The sequence below is a fragment of the Dama dama genome, chromosome 11 (genome assembly GCF_033118175.1).
Source record: "Dama dama isolate Ldn47 chromosome 11, ASM3311817v1, whole genome shotgun sequence".
Lineage (NCBI taxonomy): Eukaryota > Metazoa > Chordata > Mammalia > Artiodactyla > Cervidae > Dama > Dama dama.
Genome location: NC_083691.1, coordinates 56748603 through 56765920, shown reverse-complemented (window position 1 = coordinate 56765920; position 17318 = coordinate 56748603). Strand labels below are relative to the sequence as shown.

The 17318-nt window shown below is 44.8% G+C and overlaps 1 pseudogene; it reads right to left on the bottom strand.

The window, feature by feature from the left end:
- Positions 1-2493: 2493 nt before the first annotated feature.
- Positions 2494-2960, bottom strand: LOC133065541 (ubiquitin-ribosomal protein eS31 fusion protein-like; annotated as a pseudogene).
- Between the last annotated feature and the right edge of the window lie 14358 nt (positions 2961-17318).

Here is a 17318-nt window from a genome sequence, read left to right as displayed (position 1 = left end):
ATGTAGATCACAAAGTTATTTATGGAGAGGAGGGAACTGTTTGGTGTGCTGAAGTCCATGCTACTGGGTCCATGCATGATCTACTCTCTGCACATGAGCCAGTATGCAAACACCAGGGAGGATGAGAACAAAAGTGGGCTGACAGCTTTGACTGAAGTCCTAATCACTCAGTTGTTTATCTCCTTCTCCTGCAGAGAATGTTCTCTGATGGGCATTAATGGGTCAATACAAAGATTCTTACGCTTAGCGACCACCCCCAAAGGTCTATCCACAGGGCTCCTCTCCAAACTTACTTCTCTTTCAGCTTCCAATTTTGCTTTTCCAGGCCCTTGACAAACCATCCAAGCCATTGACCACAGCCCGGGAGTCTATCAGGGCTATCAGGTGGTGTTAGTGGTAAAGAATCCACCTGCCAATGCTAGAGACACAAGGACGTGTATTCAATCCCTGAGTCGAGAAGATCTCCTGGAAAAGGAAATGGCTTCAGTGATTTTTGCCTGGAAAATTTCATGGGCAGAAGAGCTTGGCAGGATACAGTCTGTGGGGCCACGAAGAGTCGGACACGACTGAGGAAACAGCACAAACACCAGGAGTCTATGTTGACACTTTTCTCAGGCAACTTCTCTGTCTCACAGAGGATGATCAAGTGTCCATGGGTAGGTCTTCTTACCATTACTGTTCAAGGCCACCCCTGAGAGAGGCCATGGTGTACTTGCAGTCCACTTTGGGCTGGTAGCTATCATTCAGTTGACCCATCTATGATCCACACCGGGCTCTTTTTCTGCTTTGCCTGTCAGCTGGTCATAAGGAGCACTTCCTCCTTACATAAGATCACAGATGTAAACTAAGGAGGTGCTTTAGAGCAGTAGCAGGAAATGGCGTGGATGTCCAGGCCATCCACTTGTCTCCTCTAAAGCCCAATCCCCAATGTAGCACTTTCATTACGGGATAGATTTCTGCTGCTTCCTTTACAAGCCTATAACTTGTTGGTTCTCTCAGTATCCAGCTTCTGACAGCATGGCCACTTGACTTCCCATGGTCAGAAGCTATATTTCTACAAGAGCACAGGTATATGTCAGGAGTTATTTTTGCAATAAAGGTACATAGTTCTCTGCTGTAAATGCCTCTACCTGTTTCCTGAGCCCTCATATTGTGCTGTCGCTCTTACTGGGATGTACAGAAGATCGACCTGGCATCTTTCTCTATCACAGAAAAGTCTGACGCTGTGTGATCTCCCAGGTTGTACAAACCAGGGAGCAAGGCTACCTGTGCTATAATCTGGAGCTGCTGGAGAATTGCTTTTGCTCTGGGCCCCACTCAAAACTAGGGCTTCCCGCATGGCGCTGTTGGTAAAGAACTCGCCTGCCAATGTAGGAGACATGAGACACGGGTTCCATTCCTGGGCCAGGAAGATCCCCTGGAGGAGGGCATGACAACCCATTCCAATATTCCTGCCTGGAGAATCCCACAGAGGAGACTAGCGGGCTACAGTTCACAGGGTCGCATAGAGTCAGACTTAGCATGCATGTACCGCACCACTCAAAACTACCAGTTTTCTGTATCTCCTGATAAAGGGATCTTAGCAGGATTCCCAAGTATAGAATATGTAGCCTCCAAAATCCAAAGAAGTCTGCCACTTGTAACTTCTAAAACCCAGTCTGCCAAGCATTACGTTTCTTTCTCAGTAGTAGGACTTCGAGATGGAACAAGTTATCTTTGCTTGGGAGAGTTAGCCTCACCATGGCTCAAATCACTGGACCCTTAATAACTGTATCAATAAAGCAGTTCCCTGAATCTTTTCTGTTTTTTCTCCAATATATCTACTAAAAAAATACTGGACGCATTTACATAAGCGCCATTGATAATAGCATGTGATAACATGTTTTTCAAAAATGATGAAACTTATTGAAGGATGACAGGAAACTACCTAATTGTACACATATGACATCTAACACAGCCTCCACTAGTGTTTTGTATTCAACAACCGACTTTTTTAAGTGGTTTTTAAAAATTAATTTATTTTTTATTTATTTATTTTTGACTGTGCTGGGTCTTCATTGCTGTGTGCAAGCTTTCTCTAGCTATGGAGAGCAGGGGATACTCTCTAGTTCTGGAGCAAGGGTTTCTCATTGCAGTGGCTTCTCTTGTTGTGGAGCATGGGCTCTAGGGCACGTGGGCTTCGGTAGTTTCGGCACCCAGGCTTTGTTGCCCCACTGCGTATGGAATCTTCCCAGACCAGGGATTGAACCCATGTCCCCTGCACTGGCAGGTGAATTCTTAACCACTGGACCACGAAGGAACTCCAGGCTGTGGGGCTGGCAGCTTTGGCTTCCTCGGGAAGGTCTTGTTTTGTCAGCGCTCTGGATTTTGCCTTCGTGTCTCCTAAAACTGCCTGTCCTATTCTGCCAAGCTGCCAGATTGCCCCTGGCTTTGCTCCTCTCTGTCTTGTTTTGTTAGTTCGTTAATTTATGTCTTTTATTAACCTGTATACAATTACTTGTCTTCTGGTTTATTGAAACAATAGGTCAGACAACATTTGCCATAATACTGTCTGTCAAAGTGACTGGTCATAAAAACTTCAGCACATTATTCATCTGAAGGACACTCCCCATGAAGGCGACTGATTCTGCCATTCTCCTCCACCTTATAGTATTTCAGGACAGCCAGCTTAACCTTTTATCTCTTATGCTTGTTCTTCTTGGGAGTGGCATGAGACTTCTTCCTTCTCTTAGCTCCCCCATGACGTCTCAACACAAGATGAAGAGTGGACTCCTTCTGAATGTTGTAGTTAGACAAAGGACATCTATCTTCCAGTTTCTTTCCAGCAATGATCAGTCTTTGCTGGTCAGGAGGAACTCCTTCCTTATCCTGGATCTTGGCCTTTACATTTTCTATCATATCCAAGAGCTTGACCTTGAGAAGATGCTCATCCCTGTCAGGGTCTTCACGAAAACCTGCATCCTGGTGACAGTTCCACCACAGATGGTGTACCCTAAAGTGGCTTTCCTCCTCTCCAATGAGCTTCAGGACAACCCAGCTAGGGTCTCCTTCCCGCGTTTGTCTTCACAGAGGCCACTGGTAAGGTTTCTCCAGGGGGTAACTGTCTTGTACTGTTTGGAATTTTTTATGTTTTTTTTTTTTTTTTTTTAATTGGAGTATAGCTGCTTTAGGGCTTCCCAGGTAGCTCAGATGGTAAAGAATCCGCCTGCAATGCATGAGACCCTGGTTGGATTCCTGGGTTGAGAAGTCCTCCTGGAGAAGGGATAGGCTACCCTCTCCGGTATTCTTGCCTGGAGAATCCCCATGGACAGAGGAGCCTGGAGGGCTACAGTCCATGGGGTCGCAAAGAATCGGACATGACCAAGAGACTAAGCACATCACAGCACATAGTTGCTTCACAATCTCGTGTTAGTTTACTCACAGCAAAGCAAATCCGCTATAGGTATACATTATCCCCTCTGTGGGGGATTTCCTCCCCATTTAGGCCACAACAAAGCACTGAGTAGGGATCCCTGTGCTCTCCAGTAGGTTCTCATTAGTTACCTGTCTTATACACAGTATCATTAGTACCTACACTTCATTCTCGGTCTCCCAACTCATCCCATCCCCCTTTTCCTCCTTGGTGCCTGTACATTTGCTCTCTGCCTTGTTCTGCTTTTAGACTTTGGCCTTGGTGAGCTCCAGCAATCCAGTCTGTCACCCTGGCTGTCTGTCTGTCACTATTTCTCTCATACACACACCCTGGAGGACTGAAGGGCACACAGTCTACACCCCAGCTGTTGGGAGCTCTACTACAGACAACCCTGAACCCTAAGCTTAAGCAGAAATTGTCTCAGTGGAAAGGCATCACCTCACCAGTTTCCCTCTTCCTGGGGCTAGCCTATAACCAATGACTAGTTGATACAGGGGATAAACACCACCCTCGCCTGCATCTTTCCCTTCCCTTCCTCTGAAAAGGCCACCCTAGAATAACCCTTCTGTTGCTCACCCACTACACCCCTCCCCTAACCAGGATCTCCAGCTCAGAGCCCCTTCCTTTAGGCTGCTCCTCTAGCACCTCTGTTGGAAAGGTTCTTGAACCCAAGTCTCCCTACCTGACTTTCATATGTCAAGGCTCCTGTTTTGTTTGGGTTTTCACTGGGAAGAAAAAAAAAGGGAGACTTCCAGAAAAGAAGAGAGAAAGAACAAATAGAGAGGGGTGAGGATAATAGACATGCACCTCGTGAAGCCCAATCCAGTTGGCCAAAGGACTTTTTCCACATTGTTGCTGTTCATCTGCTAAGTCGTGTCCGACTCTGCGATCCCATGAACTGCAGCACACCAGGCTTCTCTGGTCTTTTCACACTATCTTAGAGAAGAGGAAAATGTACTCTTGCTACCTTCAGACAGTGAAACTACAGGTGATCTTTGCTTTTTTTTTTCTATATTTTCCAAATTTTAAAATTTTATTTATTTATTTTTGGTTGTGTGGGTCTTCATTGCTGCACGCAGGTGTTCTCTAGTTGCAGCTCACAGGCTTCTCGTTGCAACGGCTTCTCTTGTTGCGGAGCATGGACTCTAGGGTGTCTGGGCTTCAGCGGTGGCAGCATGCGGGCTCAATAGTTGCGGCACACAGGCTTAGTCGCTCTGCAGCATGTGGAATCTTCCCAGACCAGGGATCAAGCCTGTGTCCCTGGCATTGGCAAGTGGATTCTTAACCACTGGACCACCAGGGAAGTCCAGAATTTTTTTTTTTTTTTTTTTTTTTTGCAATGAACAAATAATTATTTTAAAAAATAAACATACAATGAGGCTCTTTAGAAGAAGGAGGGGGCCTGGAGGGCTTCATTCCTCTCCTCCTCCATTCTCTACCTTCCTCTCCCAAGAGGATGTAGTCCAGGATGGCTATGGGCAGAGGAAGTCAGGCCGCAAATCTCCGAGGCAGCTCAAAGCCAGGATTTCTGGCCCAGCAGATTTTCTCATTCTTTGCTTCCAGCCCCAAATCCCACGCTTACTCACTTCACAGCACCTACTTTTAACCTGCCAAATGCCACTAAATCTGCAAATTAAACCTCTGATTACAGAATTCTTTTTGATGTAAAAAAAATGTGGGGATTTTTAAAATGTAATTATTCATACACTAAGATTTTAATTGTTCTGCTTTTCTCGCTCTCTCACCTTTTTTTTTTTAAAGGAGGGTGATTCCCGCATGTGGGCCTGCCCAGGCAGCTCCATGGGCCAAAGAAGGAATTCCTGGGAGGCTGTGAGGGGTCTGAGCAGCAGCTGGTGGCCCAGGGCCACGCCCCCTCCCCCTCCCCCGCCCCTCCCCACAGCCTTCCACCTCGGCAACAACGCAGCACCAAAGGCCAGAGCTCAGTGTGATCCCCATGTGGGGAGCCTTGGATCCAGGCTCAGCGTCTATGGCACTGGGACTGGTGAAGGTTTTGGAGTGGGAAACCTGGAGCCAGCCTGGTTCAGAGAGATGGGGAAGTGGTCTGGGCTGCCCGCCCACTTTCTTTCGGTCTGCTACTCTCCCCACCTTGAGCTGCAACCAGACTGGTTTTTAAAACTTGTGATTTTTTTTTTTTTTTCACTTAAAAAAGATTTTTTTAAGATCTTTTCAAATTTTATTTATTTATTTTTCCATTTATTTTTATTAGTTGGATGCTAATTACTTTACAATATTGTAGTGGTTTTTGCCACACATTGACATGAATCAGCCTTGGAAAAACTTGTGATTTTAACCACTCGCTGCCAGCAGTTAAGAATCTGCCTTCCAAAGCAGGGGACTCAGGTTTGATCCCTGGTTGGGGAACGAGGATCCCACATGCTGTGGGGCAACTGAGATCACGCACCACAGTTGGAGAGAAGCCCCCGCTTGTGGCAGCAAAGACCCAGTGCAGCTAAAACAAAAATAATAATAAAATAAAATTTGTGTTAAAATACACATAACATGAAATTTGCCCTTTTAATAATTTTCAAGTGTCCAGTTCAATGGCATTAAGTGCCTCCACAGTCTTGTGTAACTATCACTACCATCCACCTCCGAAACATTTTCATCATCCCAAACTGAAAGTTCTCTACTCATTAAACATTAATTCCCCATCCCCCCCTCCCCTGAGCCCCTGCAACCACCTGTCTCTTTCTGTCTCTATGAATTTGCTATTCTAAGCACCTCACCTAAGTGGAATCATATGGTGTTTGTCCTTTTGTGTCTGGCTTTTTCACTCAGAGTAATATCTTCAAGAATTTATTCATGTTGTAGCAAACGTCAAAATTTTAAGCCTGGATAATGTATGGATATACCATTTGTTTACCTGTTCATCTCTTTTATGGGGTCTTTAAAAAATATATATTATTATTATTGTCTTTTGGCCATGCTGCATGGCATGTGTTATCTTAGCTCCCTGACCAGGGATCAAATCCATGCCCCTTACATTGGCAGCTCTGTGTCTTAACCACTGGACCACCAGGGAAGTCCCTACTTATTCATCTCTTGATGGACACTTGAGTTGTTTCCATGTCTTGGCTACTGTGAATAATGTTACTATGAATATGGGCGTACAAATATTTATTCAAGTCTGCTTTCAGTTCTTTGGTCTTGTTGTTGTTGTTTAGTCACTAAGTCGTGTCGAACTCTTTTGTGATCCCGTCGACTGTAGCCCACCAGATTCCTCTATCCGTGGGATTTCCCAGGCAAAAACATTGGAATGGGTCACCATTTCCTCCTCTAGGGGATTTTCCCCACCCATGGATCAAACCCACATCTCCTATGTCTCTCCTGCATTGCAGGCAGATTCTTTACCGCTGAGCCACCAGGAAAAACCTATTCTTTGGGTTATGTACCCATAAGTAGAATTCCTGGATGATATGCTCCAGACTGATCTTTTAAGCATACAAATTAAACCATTTCATCCCAAGCCTCTCTTGGGGACTACTAGGGTCTGCATGATGGGGTCCCCGCTGGGCTCAGAAGCTCATTCTATCCCATTGTCCCCTTACAGACCTGGCCACAACAATACTTATCTCCTTGGGGATTCTCAACCACCCAAGCAAGCCCCAACCCTAAGCCCTTCCTCTAGCTGTGACTTCTCCCTGAAACGTTCTCCTGCTAGGATATCCAGTCCTCACAGCTGGGGTGGCTCAGAGACCATCTGCTGACCACCCCACCAAAACCAGCCCTGCTCCTCTGATCTTCATCACGTCTTCACCGTCTCTGTTCACTTTCCTTTTCAGCCTTATCATACTCTGGACTTACCTTGCTTATTTATTTATTCCTCTATTGCCTGCCCCCTGCCCTCCCCCAAATGAAAGTTCCAGAGGAGCAGGTACTTTATCTGTTATAGCTGCATGTCTAAACCCATGCTTAAGCCCATACCTAGCTTACAACCAGCACTCCTTAAAAATGTATCAGATGGGGATTTCCCTGGTGGCTAAGTGGCTAAGACTCTTTGCTGCCTATGCAGGGGTCCTGGGTTCAATCCCTGGTCAGGGAACTAGATCCCACATTCTGAAACTAAGATCCCGCATGCTGCAACTAAGACCCAGTTCAGCCAAATAAATAAATATATATTTTTAAATGTATTGGAAGAATGAATGAATGAATGAGTGCAAGCCCATGACTTTCCAAGTGGGTGAACTTAGCCCATAGACGAAGTATGTATATCCTACAGGAACATAAAGTTTACTTGAAGATAGGGGGATGCTCTATTTATATGTATTTTAATAGGTATTTTGGGACTTCTCTGGTGGTCCATTGGCTAACACTCTGAGCTCCCAAGACAAGAAGCCTGGGTTTGACCCATTGTCATTAAGATAGAGCCCACATGCCACAGCTAAAGATCTCACATGTTGTGATGAAGAATGCAGATCCCACGTGCCGCAGATGAGACCTTTTGTTGCTCGGTCACTCTTTGCCACCTCAGGGACTGCAGCACAGAAGGCTTCTGTGTCCTTCACCATCTTCCAGAGCTTGCTCAAACTCATGCCCATTGAGTTGGTAATGCCATCCAACCATCTTGTCCTCTGTCACCCCCTTCTCCTCCTGCCTTCAATCTTTCCAGCATCAGGGTCTTTTCTAATGAGTCAGTTCTTTGCATCAGATGGCCAAAGTACTGGAGCTTCAGCTTCAGCGTCAGTCATTCTAATGAATATGCAGGGTCGATTTCCTTTAGGACTGATTGGTTTGATCTCCTTGCTGTCCAAGACCTGGTGCAGCCAAATAAATAAATAAATATACATATATATAGTAAAAGGTGTCTAACTCTTTGCAACCCTGTGGACTAGAGCATGCCAGGTTCCTCTGTCCATGGAGTTCTACAGTCAAGAATACTGGAGTGGGTTGTCATGTCCTCCTCCAGGGGATCGTTCCAATTGAGGCATCAAGCCCATGTCTCCTACATTGCAGGCAGATTCTTTACCCACTGAGTCACCTGGGAAGCCCCTTTAAAAGCTATATTAAGGTATATATTAGGACCATAAGTAAGGACAACAAACTGAGTGGCTTAAACAACAGAAACTATGTTTCACGACTCTGAACACTGGGAGTTTGAGATAAGGTGTCCACAAGGTTGGCTCTTTCTGAGGATCACAAGGTCAGAATCTGTCTCATTGGCTTGAAGATGATCATGTTTACACTGTCTTCATGTCATCTTCCTTCTGTACGTGTCTGTGACCTAATCTCCTCTTCTTATAAAGACACCAGTCATAGTGGATTATAGCCCACCCTAATGACCTCATCTTAACTTAATTACCTCTTTAAACACCCTGTCTTCAAATACAGTTACACTCTCAGGTCCTGAGGTTTAGGACTTCAACATAAGAATATCCATCTGGTAAGGGGGGAGGGCAATTCAGTCCATAACAGTTGATAAGAATTCCCTTCGCCCAAACCCCAAAATTATAGGCTTCCCAGGTGGCACTAGTGGTAAAGAATCTGCCTGCAATGCAGAAGACTCAGGTTCGATCCCTGGGTTGGGAAGATCCTTTGAAGAAGGGAATGGCTACCCACTCCAGTATACATGCCTGGAGAATTCCATGGACAGAGGAGCCCGGCAGGCTACAGTCTACGGGGTCTCAAAGAGTAGGACGTGACTGAGTGACTTTCACTTTCAAACCCCAAATGTATTTGACTCACTCCCTCTAGAAGATTCTTTTTTTTGGCTGTTCCGGCTCCTTGTTACTGCTTGCAGGCTTTCTCTTGTTATGGCAAGTGGAGGCTTCTGTCTAGTTTTCGTGTGCAGTCTTCTCTAGCTGCACGTGGGCTCAGTAGTTGCAGGGTGCTGCCTTAGTTTCCCCCATGGCATGTGGGGTCCTAGTTTCCCGACCAAGGATTGAACCTGTGTCCCCTGCATTGGAAGCTCAGAGTCTTAACCACTGGTCTGCCAGGAAAGTCCTCCTCTAGAAGCTTTTACTAATTGTCAACACTGCACTAGTGACTTCCCCTGTTCTCAGAACCACCACAGAAAACTACCCAGGCTCCCAACACTCTGTGTGTGTGTGTGTGTGTGTGTGTGTGTGTGTGTGTACAGACAACTACTGGAGAGTGGGGTCGATCTTCTTCTGGATGCCTCCTCATGCCTTGCATGGTATTGAGCACATAGTAGGGACTTTATAAATGTTGTACGTTCACTTGGCTGCTGATACCAAACCAGACACTGAGAACAACTTTTTATTCTGAGGAACTCCATCCTCTCCCTATGAAGGATCAGTGAAAGTAAAAGAGGCAGCCCAATGGAGGGACATGGAGACTGGGAAGGAACACAGAGTATAGGAATTGGGGGTAGGGAGAGAGGACCAAACCCACCATGCACAGCACCAAGAAGGGATGGGATACATCTGAGACCACCAGCTGGACAGAATATACCCTGTGGCAGAAACAGGAGCAGGAAGAGGGACTCCTGACTCCCAGGCCACTCCCACGTCCACCACAAGGACCACTTCTGTCCCCAGGATCGGCTTGGATGCCTGGAACAATCTGGTCCAACTCCTTGAGTCAATTACACACAGATCAACACACCCAAACACAGCAAGTTTTTGTTTATCTAAAAAAAGAGAGGGTGTATTCTGTCACGTTGAGAGGAACCACTTAAATTGTAGAAAGAGGAACTTCCTTGGTCGTCCAGTGGTTAAGAATTCACCTTTCAATGCAGGGGCACATGTTCAATCCCTGGCTGGGGAACTAAGATCCCACATGTTACAGGGCAACTAAGCCCAAGTGCCACAATAGAAGAAGGCCCACAGGCCATGATGAAGACCCAGCACAGCCAAAAGATAAAATAAATTAAAAAAATTTTAAACATCATTGAAAGATTGTGTGTGTGTGTGTGTGTGTGTGTGTGTGTGTGTGTGCGGACACATACTCAGTTGTGTCTGATTCTTTGCGATCCCATAGACTGTAGCCCCTCAGGCTCTTCTCTCCATGGAATATTCCAGGCAAGAATACTGGAATGGGTTGCCATATCCTACACAGGGGATTTTCCCAACCCAGGGATCAAACCTGAACCTTGCATTTCCAGGATCAAACCCAGGTCTCCTGCATTGCAGGTGCTTTCTTTACCATCTGAGCCACTAGGGAAACCCAAGAATACTGGAGTGGGTAGCCTATTCCTTGTCCAGGGGATCTTCCTGATCCAGGAATTGAACTGGGATTTCCTGCATTGCAGGCGGATTCTTTACCAGCTGAGCTACCAGGGAAGCCCCTGGGAAGCCCTACCAATTTTCAAAGAATTATGTAGACTAGAATGCAAGATTCCTGATACTAAATGGCAGTGGGCAGACTGACCCTTTCTTTTGTGTCTTCTCTCTCTCTTTTTTTTTTTTTTTTGGTGGGATCTTAGTTCCTGGACCAGGGATTGCACCTGGGTCATGTCAGTGAAAGTGCTGAGTCCTAACGACTGATCCATGAGTGAATAAACTGACCGACCCTTTCATGATAATGCTGATGGCCTGGTCCTGGCAGGACCTCAGGTCACTGTCCTGAGCATCCTCCCCACAACCTGTCCTCTCTGAGGTCTGCAAGATCGGATCCACCCCATGGTGGGTCCCCTGGAAGTTGAGTTCTACCATAAATTTCCAATTTCAACATGTTACTTACTCCACTTCTCTTCTTCCTCAAGATGAAAGCACAGCAAGACCCCCACCCTTTGCTTATTTACTATCTTTGCACCATTTTATTAAACATTTACACTCTCCCATCCCCCACACCACTTCCAAAGTATACTTTCTAGAACATAAATCACACCATTTCAGTCCCTTCTTCCAATCACTTAATCACATAACACCCACCCACACACACACATCACCACCTCTAGGGAAAAACCACAAGCTTCTTAGAAGAACATGGAAGTCTTTCCTGATTCCATTCTTTTCACAAACACCTTCTTTTTAGGATGCCTTTAGCCACAATGCACATAAAACTCAACTAAAGTGGATTTAAATATAATCAGCCTTGTTATCTCCTCTAACTAGAAATCCAGAGGTGGGAAGCTAAGCTGTTCAGCCCAGAGGTTCATAGCGCCTCTGAGGGCCAAGGACCCTGTCTCCTTTCTATTCTGCCACCCTCATGAGGGCAAAGTGGCTGCAGTGGCTCCAAGTGTCCCCACCTCCCATTCCAACGTCAAGAAGCAGAGCCAGTCCTGGATGAGCTTTCCCTTGCATCTCACGGGCCAAAGTCAGGTGACTAGCCCGTTGTGAAACTGTCATGGGGAATGGAGGACCATGATTGCTTTATATCAGCTTGCATTTCCCCAAGTCCCAGGGCTCTTCTTAACTCTCATTTTTCCTTTGAAGCATTTCCTATCCCACCCTCGATGTCTTCTCATCTAGTCATTCAACAAACATCCACTGAGCATCTAGGCAGTGCCAGGCATGGGGGATACAGTAGTGAACAAAAACAGATACTGTATTACCCTCATTTTGTCTCTATTTCTATTACAGTTGTTGTTGTTCAGTCTCTAAGTTGTGTCTGATTCTTTGGGAACTCATAGACTGCAGCATACCACTCTTCCCTGTCCTTCCATTGTCTCCCAGAGTTTGCTCAAACTCAAGTCTACTGAGTAGGTGATGCCATCCAACCATCTCATCCTCTGTCATCCCCTTCTCCTCCTGCCCTCAATCTATCCCAGCATCAGGGTCTTTTACAGTACTAGACAATATATCTATTATAGTACTGCACATATTATATTTTGTGAAGTGAATGATATTAGATACCTCTCTGAGCCTCAGATTCCTCATGTATAAAAGAGGAATGATAACCTCCTACTCACTGTTGTAAGATTAAGCAATAATGTACTGTATAAAACCAGGAATGTGCCTGATTTATAACTGATGCTCAAGAAATCATAACTTTACAGGTTTTCCACAAATATAGAGTAATTCTCTTGTGCATGAATTTCTAGAACAGCCTATTTTTAAATGCACAACATAAAATGCATGGGATAAAAAAGGAAACCAATTATACTGAGAGACAGTTACCAAAACACTTTTAAGTACATGTAATATGCTGCACTCAATATGCCAGCAAATTTGGAAAACAGCCACAGGACTGGAAAAGATCAGTTTTCATTCCAATCCCAAAGAAAGATAATGCCAAAGAATGTTCAAACTACCACACGATTGCACTAATCTCACACACTAGCAAAGTAATGCTCAAAATTCTCCAAGCTAGGCTTCAACAGTACATGAACTGTGAACTTCCAGATATTCAAGTTGGATTTACAAAAGGCAGAGGAACCAGAGATCAAATTGCCAACATCCGTTGGATCATCCAAAAAGCAAGAGAGCTCCAGAAAAACATCTACTTCTGCTTTATTGACTATGCCAAATCCTCTGACTGTGTGGATCACAACAAACTGTGGAAAATTCTAAAAGAGATGGCAATACCAGACCACCTTACCTGCCTCCTGAAAAATCCGTATGCAGGTCAAGAAGCAACAGTTAGAACTGGACATGGAACAGCAGACTGGTTCCAAATCGGGAAAGGAGTATGTCAAGGCTGTATTTTGTCAGCCTGCTTATTTAACTTATATGCAGAGTACATCATGTGAATGCCAAAAGCTGGAATCAAGATTGCCAGGAGAAATATCAATAACCTCAGATATGCAGATGACACTACCCTTATGGCAGAAAGTGAAGAACTAAAGAGCCTATGATGAAAGTGAAAGAGGAGAGTGAAAAAGTTGGCTTTAAACTCAACATTCAGAAAACTAAGATCGTGACATCCAGTCCCATCACTTCATAGCAAATAGATGGGGAAACAATGGAAACAGTGACAGAATTTATTTTCTTGGGCTCCAAAATCACTTCAGATGGTGACTGCAACCATGAAATTAAAAGACATTTGCGCCTTAGAAGAAAAATTATGACCAATCTAGACAGCATATTAAAAAGCAGAGACATTACTTTGCCAACAAAGGTCTGTCTAGTCAAAGCTTTGGTTTTTCCAGTAGTCACATATGGATGTGAGAGTCAGACCATAAAGAAAACTGAGTGTCGGAGAATTGATGCTTTTGAACTGTGGTGTTGGAGATGACTCTTGAGAGTCCCTTGGACTTCAGGGAGGTCAAACCAGTCCATCCTGAAGGAAATAAATCTTGAATATTCATTGGAAAGACTAGATGCTGAGTCCGCAACTCCAATACTTTGGCCACTTGATGTGAAGAATTGACTCCTTGGAAAAGACCCTGATGCTGGGAAAGATTGAAGGCAGGAGGAGAAGGGGATGACAGAGGATGAGATGGTTGGATGGTATCACCGACTTGATGGACATAAGTTTGAGTAGGCTCCGGAAGTTGGGGATGGACAGGGAGGCCTGGTGTGCTGTGGTGCATGGGGTCGCAAAGAGTCGGACATAACTGAGTGACTGAACTGAACTGAATATAGAAATATATGTTTTTATTAATAATTAAATAATATAGTGTCAGATCTAATATTATTTTAAAGTAGTTATGAGTGTTAATGATACTTCAAGACACCTACAACTGCTTCTACAATGCCATGTGAAAATGTCTGCAATTTTTCTGTTTCAGGTGCTACTAGAGTTAATTGGTTTGTTGTCAAGATTTATATTTCAAGGAAGTGCTAAATTTCAGGTACAGGCTGGGGAATATAAAGATGCAGTTTTTTCCCATTTGGTTTTCAAAGCCTCAGAATTCTATCCATGGACACTTTGAGAGCTGTTATTGTACAGTTGCTAAATTGTGTTCAATTCTTTGTGACCCCATGGACTGTAACCCAACAAACTCCTCTGTCCATGAGATTTTCCAGGCAAGAATACTAGATTGGCTTGCCATTTCCTTCTCCAGGAGATCTTCCCAACCCAGGGTTCAACCCATGTCTCCTGTATTTGCAGACAGATTCTTTATCACTGAGCCACCAGGAAAGCCCCCTTTGGGAGTTAGTAGACCTCAGATTAAAAATCTGCCCCTGGAGCTGGGGCAATGATAGTCCGCTTCCCCCAAGCCCTAACCATAGTATCCAATAAGGCCTAAATTCCTGAAAGACTTAATAAGTACATATTTTGTTCTTTCTATAAACTTCAATGTGTGTGTATGTGTGTGAGAAAATGAAAACATATAGACAGGTGCAGACTGGGCCTTCAATGCAAGCCCCAGAGTCTAGAAGGGCTCTAGACAAGTTCATTCTGTCTGTGGCAGTTTCTGAATATGTCTAATTTCTTTCCTGTTCCAAGCTTTGAAAGATGGCTGCTTGAAATGTGCAGGAAATTACCTGAACTGCAATGGTTAATTCCTAAGAGAATTCCTCAAACTCCTTTCCTTGGGTCCAACCCATAACAGGAGGTATTGCTTTGCAAAGTGAGAGAAACCCAGACCTATCAAGCTTTTATTTAATTAGCTGTGTGACCTTAGCTAAGCCAATTCTCCTCTCTGAGCCTGTTCATTCATCTGTAAAAAGCAAGGGTTGGGGGAGAGGATGTTTGTCAATCAGGGCTCCAGACCTGCATTCTTTTTAAATTTTATTTATTTTTTAATTAAAGTATTGTCGATTTGCCAATATTATATTAGTTTCATGTATACAGGATAGTGGGGGGGGGGGGTTCCCCACATGGCTCAGTGGTAAAGAATCTGCCTGCCCACGTAGGAGACACCAGAGACACAAGTTCGATTCCTGAGTTGGGAAGATCCTCCAGAGGAGGAAATGGCATCCAATCCAGTATTCTTGCCTGGAAGATCCTAAGGACAGAGGAGCCTGGCAGGCTACAGTCCATGGGGTCACAAAATGTCAGACGTGACTAAACATGCATGCATACTGCATAGTAATTCAGTATTTTCACAGACTACATGCCATTAAAAGTTATTACAAGATAATGACTATAACCCCCTGTGCTATACAATTTATCCTTATTGTGTATCTGTTTTATACATAGTAGTTTGTATCTCTTAGTCCATACCCCTAATTTTTCCCTCTGCCTTCCCACTCCCCTCTGGTAACCACTCGCTTGTTCTCTGTGTGTGTGATTCTGTTTCTGTTTTGCATATACATTCATTTGTATCAGTTTTTAGATTCCACATGTAAGTAATATCAAAGAGTAAATATTCTTGCTGTTTAAGAATTCTTGATCAGTAGTATATTTGCGTATGTGATTTCATTTGATAATTTTTAAGACATTTTTGCACCATCTGTCCAGCCACCTTAAAAGTAAGTCAACACATAATTTTACTGTCTGCATTTGTACCTGTATTTACAGTTGCAAGCAACAATATCACAATTATCACAAACCAGTAAGGAGAGGCAAACAGATGTAAAGGTTATATGACATCACAACGGACTGTGCTTGGGATGTGTCCCCATGTGTAATATACAAAAAGTGATGGAGGAGGAAGTTATTCCACCTCAAAAGGGAAGTAAATACACTAAACGAGCGACAACAATCATGTCTAAGGAGTGCAGTGCCCCCGTCACAGGACACCAGAAATTTGAGTGCAGTACATAAGAGATCACATACATCAATGGGATTACTTTGAATTTTATTGATTTTGTTTGTAGATTTGTTCTCGTTTAATTGGAATGTTCATTTCTGTTTCTCGTTGTATGGGCATTATCAGCACAACAGGTTCATAGGCAGTTTTACCTTTGTATATGTTTTAGTAGCATGATTACAAAAGAAAAACCATGTAAGACAATATTGGGAATACATGTGATACACACAAACACAAACACATATACATATTTAACTTTTAAAGAGGGAGCTCCCAATATTAAATTTGAGAAGCAATGAGCTAAAAATAAAAATCTCTGGGGCCCATCACCCCTCTGACCTTCAGGGGCTCTAATTTCTAGAGAACAAAGTCAAACCTGCATGCCTGTGGGGTGTGCGGGTGGGACTGGGGCTGGGTGGGGAGATGTCAGTCATCTTTGGAAGGAGAGACTTTGGGTGTGTTCTGCTGCCCTCTGCTGGCCATATGAATAATCGGCTGGGCTCATTCCAGACTTGGAGAAGAATTTGGAGGGCTCTTTAGTCCAGAGATGGCGAAGGACAGGGAAACCTGGCGTGCTGCAGTCCAGGAGGTCGCAAACAGTTGGACGCGACTTACAACTGGACAACAAATTGGTCCAGAGGTTGAGGGGCACAGGGGAAGGGGGCGAGAATGCAGCTCGAAAGGACCTGCATTTTCAGGAGCGGTGCCCAGAGCTGGGTCTTGACTGTTCTGAACGCTCAAGACCTAAATTGCGTGGGTTGTACAAGTTAGCGCTGTCTCTGCCTCGGGATGAGGTCTGGCTCAGGAATGGTGGAAAACTGTGATCCCGGAGACTGAGGAGACCAGGGGGACGCAGGAGAGCTGGCGCTCAGTGGGTCCCCCTAGCGGCCAAATCAAGGAGACTCCAGGGGCTTCATCCTGACAGGACCACCCAGAGCCCTGCCTCAGTTCTTAGCTCTGTACACTCCACAGGACCTTGGCCTTGGTGACTTAGGTTCTGCTCATTCATTTAGTGGGAAGGAGGTCCCCTTCCCAAGGAGCAAGTACACAGATTCTTTCGCTACAACAGGAGGTCCCTCACCTTCTTGTAATAGAACTCTGTGATGGCTGAGGCGTCCCAAGTGGTGCAGTGGTAAAGATCTGCCTGCCAATGCAGGAGACGCAAGAGATGCAGGTTCGATCCCTGGATTGGGAAGAGCCCCTAGAGTGGGAAATGGCAACCCGCTCCAGTATTCTTGCCTGGGAAATTCCATGGACAGAGGAGCCTGGTAGGCTACAGTCCGTGGGGTTGCAAAGAGTCAGACACGACTGAACAAGCAGGTACTCTGATGGCTAAACCTTTGAGGAGAAGGAGCTAGTCCTGAGTCTAGGAGCATCAAACCCTTGGAGACCCAGCCCAGC